Source organism: Sinocyclocheilus anshuiensis, unplaced genomic scaffold (genome assembly GCF_001515605.1).
Source record: "Sinocyclocheilus anshuiensis isolate Anshui unplaced genomic scaffold, SAMN03320099.WGS_v1.1 scaffold2089, whole genome shotgun sequence".
In the NCBI taxonomy this organism is placed as follows: Eukaryota; Metazoa; Chordata; class Actinopteri; order Cypriniformes; family Cyprinidae; genus Sinocyclocheilus; species Sinocyclocheilus anshuiensis.
Genome location: NW_015549564.1, coordinates 742,567 through 749,555, shown reverse-complemented (window position 1 = coordinate 749,555; position 6,989 = coordinate 742,567). Strand labels below are relative to the sequence as shown.

The 6,989-nt window shown below is 34.8% G+C and overlaps 1 protein-coding gene across 1 annotated transcript in view; it reads left to right on the top strand.

Moving 5' to 3' along the window:
• The first annotated feature begins 6,409 nt into the window (after positions 1-6,409).
• Positions 6,410-6,989, top strand: part of LOC107657215 (neurexin-3b) — a 375,749-nt gene continuing 375,169 nt past the window's right edge. The window contains exon 1 of the mRNA XM_016445239.1: positions 6,410-6,567. The gene's annotated coding sequence lies outside the window, so the exon portion shown is untranslated. The remainder of the gene's footprint in view (positions 6,568-6,989) is intronic.

Sequence of the window (6,989 nt, the reverse complement as noted above, 5' to 3'; positions counted from 1 at the left end):
AGACTTTGAGCTTTGTAACTTTGCAGATCTTTTTTTATGCTCAAACAGCAACATTACAGACTTACTAAAGTTGAAAAAGTGAAAAAGCATAATAGGACCCCTTTAAAATAAAGAATAGTTACATGCTGGTTAAAGAGAGAGAGAGAAAAAAGACATTAAAGACATTCACACAGGCATTAATAAAACATCTTGCTCTCTCTCTCTCTCTCTCTCTCTCCTCTCTCTCTTGTGGACAGGTGCCAAGTCCTGCTGGAAAATGAAATCAGCATCTCCATAAAGCTTGTCAGTAGAACGAAGCATGAAGTGCTCTAAAATTTCCTGGTAGATGGCTGCGTTGACTGTGGACTTCAGAAAACACGGTAGCTCTAAGGTGACTGAAACAGGTTGTCCAGATGAAGGCCAAAGGGATGACCCTTTAAGCCATTGCAAGAGAAGCTGGTCATTCTTAATCTGATTTCTCAAATATTGCAGGTTTACAGTAACACTAATTCATTCAAGTCCCCCAAAGAGGCTGGTTGTCCACGGAAGACAAATGCACGGGAAGACAGGATAATGCAAGACAATGCCCCTGTCACACTGCAAAACAGGTAAAGCAGTTCCTTGAAGCTAAGAATACTGAAAAGTCCTGCGGCCACAGATGTGCTGAAGTCATTCAAAATGAGGGCCTCTACATTTCCTACTCTTTTCTGACAGCAGTAACACTCAACAATTTTAGTTGTAATCTTCTTTTGTGCTACAGTAGTTACTGTTCTCTAATTTTGAGTGTTTTAAATAAAGGTTTTTGTTGAAATGCCTTGGTTATTTTGTCAAACAAGTTAGTAGTACAGTGATATACCCACAGCTAATATTACTTCAAATTTTGAGCGATAAAGATTAACAATATTTCAGAAAAAAATCAAGTATTTATAGATTGTTCTCTAATTTTGATCTCCACGATCTTCCATATTCTCTCTGTATGTATATATACACTGCCATTCAAACGTTTGGGATCAGTAAGATTTTTATTACTTTTTAAAGAAGTCTCTTGATAAAAATACAGAAAAAAAGTAATATTGTGAAATATTAATGGTATACAATTTAAAATAACAGTGTTCTATTTTAATATACTTTAAAATATAATTTATTCCTGTGATCAAAGCTGAATTTTCAGCATCATTACTCCAGTCTTCAGTGTCACATGATCCTTCAGAAATCATTCTAATATACTGATTTATTATCAATGTTGGAAATGTTGATGCTCTTTGATGAATAAAAAGTTAAAAAGAACAGCTTTTATTCAAAACAGAAATCTTTTCTAACAATACAAGCCTTTACTGTCACTTTTTTATCAATTTAACAACACAAGTATTATTTTCTTTCAAAAATAGAAAGAAAAAAATCTGCTGACCCCAAACTTTTGAACAGTAGTGTATATTGTTACAAAAGATTTATATTTTGAATAAATGCGATTTACGAGTGCTATTTTTGTCCTGAATAGAACGAGTGCAACAGTTTAATAACTAATAATAATTAATATTGTGTTATATTTTAGACACAATATTGTCTGTTTTTGCTCAGTTTTGCCAACACAGATATTACCTATTAAAGCCACAGCAGAACTGTGCATCTCCAAGCAACACAATTTCTGAAGTTAAATTCATGATAATTTGCTTGGAAAAAAGGAGAATAAAAAAAATATATATATTTTTATTTTTATTTTATTTATTTATTTTTAAGTATAATGTCTACACTTAAGTGATTAGGGCAGATGTTGTGAACACAACACAACACTTTTTAATAATGAGAAACAACTGAAAATGTATTTCTCATTAAACTTAATTTCTTATAATTACTAGATTATATCTTGCTGTAAAACTTAATATCTCACAATTACGGTTTTATTGCTCATAATTGTGGCTTTATATCTCACAATTCAAAACTCTATTTGGGGTCAGGAAGTTTTTTTTTTTTTCCGAAGAAATTAATTATTTTATTCAGCAAGGATGCATTAAATTGATCAAAAGGGACTGCAACGAGTTTTACAATCTTGCAAAACATTATATTTGAAATGAATGTTGTTCTTTTGAACTTTCTATTCATCAAAGAGTCATGTCACATGAGCAATGAATACAATATCACGAGTGCTGTTTTTATCCCAAATAGCAAAAACAGAGTGCAAATGCGATACTGATTTTATACAACAGTTCAATAAGAACTTATAATGTTGTATATTTTAGACACAATACTGTCTGTTTAGCCTCAGTTTTGACAAAGCAAATATTACCTATTAAAGCCACAGCAGAACTGTTGTGCATCTCCAAGCAACACACAATTTCTGAATGAATCCGCGTTTTGAACGAATCGAGTGAACCAATGATTCAACGGCCCATTCATAAAGAGAGCCATTTATTTATCCTGAATGAATCAGCCATTTTAACGAATCGAATGAATTAATTAATTAATTAATGACTTACTCATTAAGACATTTACTGCTACCTACTGGCAGTTTTAGTTTCTTATTTAGAGATGTATTATTTAGAAACATGCAGAACATTCGTATTTAAATCGTCTTTTTGCAGTTTAAAATTCACAGACACAGTCTATATATATGTACCGACCTGTTTTTTTATTTATGAATAAATGAATTAATGACTTACTCATTAAGACATTTACTGCTACCTACTGGCAGTTTTAGTTTCTTATTTAGAGATGTATTATTTAGATTCTTATTTAGAGATTTCATTAAAAAATTATTTCATATTTACATATTAATAAAAAAAATCCATATTAATAATAATTAAAAAAAAATAACTAGGGATAGTTCACCCCCCCAAAAAAATAAAAATCTTCCTAAAGCCAATTTATGTGATGGCTTTAAATTATCCTTTGTGGGTAATTTCTCAGCCAAGTTTGATGTGCGATTAATAATTAATATGCAGTTAATTCGATTAGTAAATTGCCACATTGTGTAATTAATTAGATTAAAGCTTTTAATTGACTATATATATATATATATATAGGGCTGTCAGTCATTTAAAACAAATTATTTTTATATATGATTCAGAAATATCTTTAATGTCTTTTCAGGCAAAGCAATTTACACAGACATTTGTGTTTTTTTACATGATAAAACAGTACCTCAGGGGTGTCCAATCCAGCCCCTGGAGGGCTACTGTCCTGAAGATTGCTCCATTACACTTGCCTGGAAGCCCAGAGTTTAGCTCCAACCCGAATTAGACACACCTGAACAAGCTAATCAAGCTCTTACTAGGCATGCTAGAAACTTCCCGGCAGGTGTGTTGAGGCAAGTTGGAGCTAAACTCTGCAGGACACCGGCCCTCCAGGACCGAGTTTGGGCACCCCTGTGTGAGTCATGAAGGCCTTGATTAGCTGGTTCAGGTGTGTTTAATTAGGGTTAAAGCTAAACTCTGCTGGATAGAGTTTTGGACACCCCTGCAATACATACACTATTCAAAAAGTATTAGGGCCCTTTCTGTTGCCAAACATTAGTGGAACTAATTCATATGTGATGAACTACATTTGTGATTATTCTGCTAGGACACCTATGTGATTTTGATGGAAACTGATTTTATATGTCCATTAAAAATCATTTTAGGACAAGTGTAGTGTCCTAATACTTTAGGCCAGGGGTCACCAAACTCGGTCCTGGAGGGCCGGTGTCCTGTAGAGTTTAGCTCCAACTTGCCTCAACACACCTGCTTGGAAGTTTCAAGTATACCAGACCTTGGCTGTGTTCGAAATGGCATACTAACATACTGCTTACTGTCTACTGCCCAGTATACAGTGTATACTGCCTACTATTTTTAAAGAATAGTGTGTGAAACAGTAAACAATAAGCAACAAAATGTTTCAGAGTAGTATGCTACAGTGTTGTCACATGACAAACACTGAACCTTAATTCAGCTCAGCTGTCGAGGCTGTTACCTTACAAATAAATGTACAAGCCATTCTTTTTTACAAAGGCTTGTTAATAAGGGTTCATACTAGTAAACAATGCTATATTTCCCAATTAAACTTATTTCATAATTAATTAACATTACATATTAAACAGAGCTGAATCAACACTGAACTGTCTTTAACTGAACAACGATATTGTTTTATTTTTGGCAATTACACTATAAGTGCAAACAATGATACATTTTGTTTACTCTAAAATAGCATTTTCTTCAGGCAAAGTGTAAATAGTAGGTGGCAGATTTATACTTCAGTACTGTAGTAGCCTACATTATAAAACAGTAGCCTATGCAATAACATATTGAGTGTAAATTATCATATGTATTAATATTATTAAATGGAAGCCGCCTTATTGGGACAATAAAGCTCTCCACCTAACCATACCAAATAACACTGTATTCGTTGTGAGGTATTTTATTTCCACTTTTCAAATATTTCCATTTTTATTGAAAGTAAATGCCTTTCCGATCTGATATGTGATGGGAAAAGGAGAAGAACGAGTTTGGCAAAAGGGATTCGAACACGCGTAGAGCGTATCAATTATTTCGCGTTTTACTCGCTTCGCCAATGAAGCTTCGTTTCTATTTAGAGCTGCTTTACAGCGGAATTAAATTATTTTTGCATAATTTAAATATATATATCTTTTTTTATTATTTATATATTACGGCAACATTATTATTATTATTTAATATCTTTGAAACAACCTGTACTGTATAAAGCGCTATAGATTAAAGGTTACGTCATTTGACTTGATCGGAAACGTGCCTTAGAGATTAAGGTAATCTATGTCCTACTAACGATATTGTTTTTATACAGAGCAATAGTTTGTAGTTTACAGTAACGTATATAATTACTATCCCCCGCCTCCAGTTCATTCACGCATTTGAAGATGAAATGTCATGTGGAGCGCGTTGCGTTGTGGGAAACAGTATCCCATGCAGTGTCTTCAGATGCATACATCAAATTTCAGCAAATGTAGCACGTATTCCGGGAATTCCATGCATACAGAAAATGCACACACTATTCACAGTATACTATACTAATAGCACACTTGAATAAACTTCTTTTTCGTAAGGGATTGCGTACTGCAATACAGTAGGAGTTGTATGGTAGTAGCCTATGCCATTCCAAACACAGCTTCTGTACTGATTTCAGTGTACTTGAGTTATATTTAGCAGATTCTGACAAATATAGTAGGTTATCCGGGTATTCCATGCACACAGAAAGTTTGCATACTATGCAAAGTACATACTGCATACTGCAGACATAGTAAGACTAGTATGATAGTATGGCATTTTGAACAAAGCACTTGGTGTTGAATAAAGTGTTTGATTAGGGTTGGAGCTAAACTCTGCAGGACACCCCTGCTTTAGGCAATCTGTTAATGCTTAAGGTGTTATTTGCTTTTAAATTAGTGTGGATATTATGCCAGGGTTGTATGTGCTGTATCCCAAAACTACATGTTTACTGTTACCATACTCTGGAGCAAGTCATTTAAATTTTCCCAATACTGCAAATCATTTTGGTTGAATGCCCTGATAAAATAAATATTTCAAACGCAATGTAATGTTTACAACATTTAGGGATCATTCATTCATTCATTTATATAGTTATTTATTTACATATGCAAACATTAACTCCCTCCCTGTAGGTTTATTTATTTATTTTTTTTGGTATAGAAAATTCTTAGTGCGTCTTAGCGTTCGCGTTTCCTGTGTGCGTGTGTATTTGCATTCTCATGCGTGTTCCCACAGGACTCTCCCACTGCCTCATTAAGCCGCGTCAGTGATCTTTTCATTAACTTTTCCGTTTAATTAGGTCGCAAGAACTATGTCCATCACCAAAAAAACGGCACTTCGGAGTGTAAGGGCAAAAAGGGCATGTGCTCTGCACAGGTTGAGTCCTACCTGTGCACGTGCCTATTGTCATATGTCACGGCAATAGACAAGATTCGCTGTGATCTGAGCGTCGACAGACTAGATTTCTTAATGCTGAAAATATCAGTGCGCATGCCCATGACAGTAACATAGTGTATCAATTAGAATGATTAGAAACCCGTTAAAATGTGTTTTTAGAATGGATTTTACGGAACTTTCATTACTTTTTGAGTTTAGTATCTGGGCAGTTATGTCTGTTCAGGACCATGGAGACTTCCCCAAATACTTCCAGTGTTCCAGAAAACTCCAACGGCTTTTGATATGTAAAGAGGTCCTGTACACAGCCGCTCACATCCGAGACTCGTCATTTAGATCTGCTGAAGAGATATGATGTTAAATGTATGATTAATATGGATATTCACTCACGTAAAGAAGATATCTGAGGGGGATTCCTGACAGAAAAGGCTATATTTGTCTTGGTACGTCTTTAAATGGCGTGTTTAATGTAAGTGGTGGGCGGAGCCGCGAAGCTCGCGAGCACAGGACTGGCTCCAGCACCTCAGTCGAGTGGAGGACAGCGAGCTCTGGATACGCGGATTATCCCACTACACTGGATTTGACCTCAGCATCACTCCACCGCGCTCCATCACTCGAAATGTGGATTTAAGGTGTTTTGAGAACATTTGTAGAATAAACCGGATTCTCCACCGGTGGAGTACAATCTGCATCATATAAGGTAAATCAGAACTACTTTAAGAGATTTAGAGAGTTTCACACATGCGTTTAGTCATTAAATCACATTACTCCTGTTATACTACCATGTTTCTGCCGTTTGAGTATTTATAAATATATATTATTAAACACATATCGTTCGTGCATTTTCTCTGGGATGGCTAGATTCTTCTAATGCAAAAGCTTGCAATTTAAATTCGAAATATAATTATAATTTTTTTTTACAGCATGAAAGAGATTGAAACATTCTTAAATATTGTATCCCAATAATCTTATGTCATAAACATTTCTGAAATATTTAATGGATGTTTGAGATCTACTGTCATTGCTGAGGAGGGTACTGAAGGATGCAAGATGCAAGAAGCAGTCTGAACATGATCACCTCTCTCTCTCTCTCTCTCTCTCTCTCTCTCCCTCTCTCTCTCT